Here is a 1,339-nt window from a genome sequence, read left to right as displayed (position 1 = left end):
CCCTTATCTTAGAATGGAGTATGAGGGCAGGTAGCTCCTGTGAGACAGACTCCAGCCACTACATGGGATTGGGACTATAGTCACAGCTGTTCTCTGCCCCTGCCATCTTCCTCCTGCAGCCTCTTCACCCCACATCCCTCCCCATGCAGCCTCTGCTTCCCTATCTGCCCATCTTCTTCTCTCTTTCCCCCCTCCCCCACCCTTAACTTTTGTTCTGTGCTGGCAGGCTTCATACATGCTGCAGCCTGGGCCACTGAGCACAGCCCCAGCTTGGCCCTTCAGCAGTGGCATGCAGCCTGCATGGATGCTTAGGGGCTGTGCTCAATGCCTCAGGCTAGAACAGAGTTGGAGCCTGCTGGTGAGGAGCAGAGGCTAGGGGAGTGTGGGGGAGCAGAGGCTGGGGTAGGGGGAAGGCAGGGGGCTGAGGTGGCAGGGATTCAGGCACAAGCAGGGGGCAAGCTGCTTGACCTCCCCATGTACCTGCCTCTCTACTGCCTGTCCCCCTGCAGTGGTAGGTGGGAAAAACTAAAGATGATCCTCAAATAATTGGATTTTATACATGCTATACAAAGCTATAACAAATTTATAAGTTTTCTCTGTATAGAACCTAATTATTGGGTGCTTCTCTTAAATTCAGAGTCACTTTTGATTCAAGTAAATACAGTATGTCTTCTGACTGTCACTAAAACCACCATTTACTAAACATATCCTTTGTGATATACAGTTCAAGTACCTCAGATTAAGCCCAATTCATTTTATAATTGTTAGTTAATGATAAATAGTTAGGAACTAATCTCTCAGGCTGTCACACAAGTATTAATGCATCATCTGTATACAACAGGATCCTGTCTTCACCATCTGCATCCTTAACTGCTTTTATATCGCCCTTATTTCTTATAGCTGTAGTTAAAGCTTCCAATACCAAATCTAATAGGTGGGTAAGTAATGGCCAAATTTATAGGATCCCCCTTTGAAAATGGATCATATAAGGTATTGTTTGTCACAACTCTTTAAGTGCGATTTGTATATAATGATTGTTTCCACTTTATGAATTCTCTACCAACCACTCTCACATTGTTTACTCTGTTCATATATTACATCTGTTTTCCCCTTACTTTGTCTGTCTGTGTGTCTGTCTTTTCAGACTGTCTTTTCAGACTGCAATCTCTTGGGAAGGGGGCTTTATACTACTTTATGCAGTGTCAAGCACAATTAGGCTAAGGTGTTTGTTTCATAGTTTCATAGTTTTAGGGTCGGAAGGGACCTAATAGATCTTCTAGCCCGACCCCCCGCCAGGGCGGGAGAACAACAAAAGAACCCTAAAAACAAAAACGGGACT

This window comes from Alligator sinensis, unplaced genomic scaffold, assembly GCF_000455745.1.
Source record: "Alligator sinensis unplaced genomic scaffold, ASM45574v1 scaffold956_1, whole genome shotgun sequence".
Classification (NCBI taxonomy): Eukaryota; Metazoa; Chordata; order Crocodylia; family Alligatoridae; genus Alligator; species Alligator sinensis.
The sequence above is the reverse complement of the archived record's forward strand: the minus strand, read 5'-3'. Positions refer to the sequence as shown.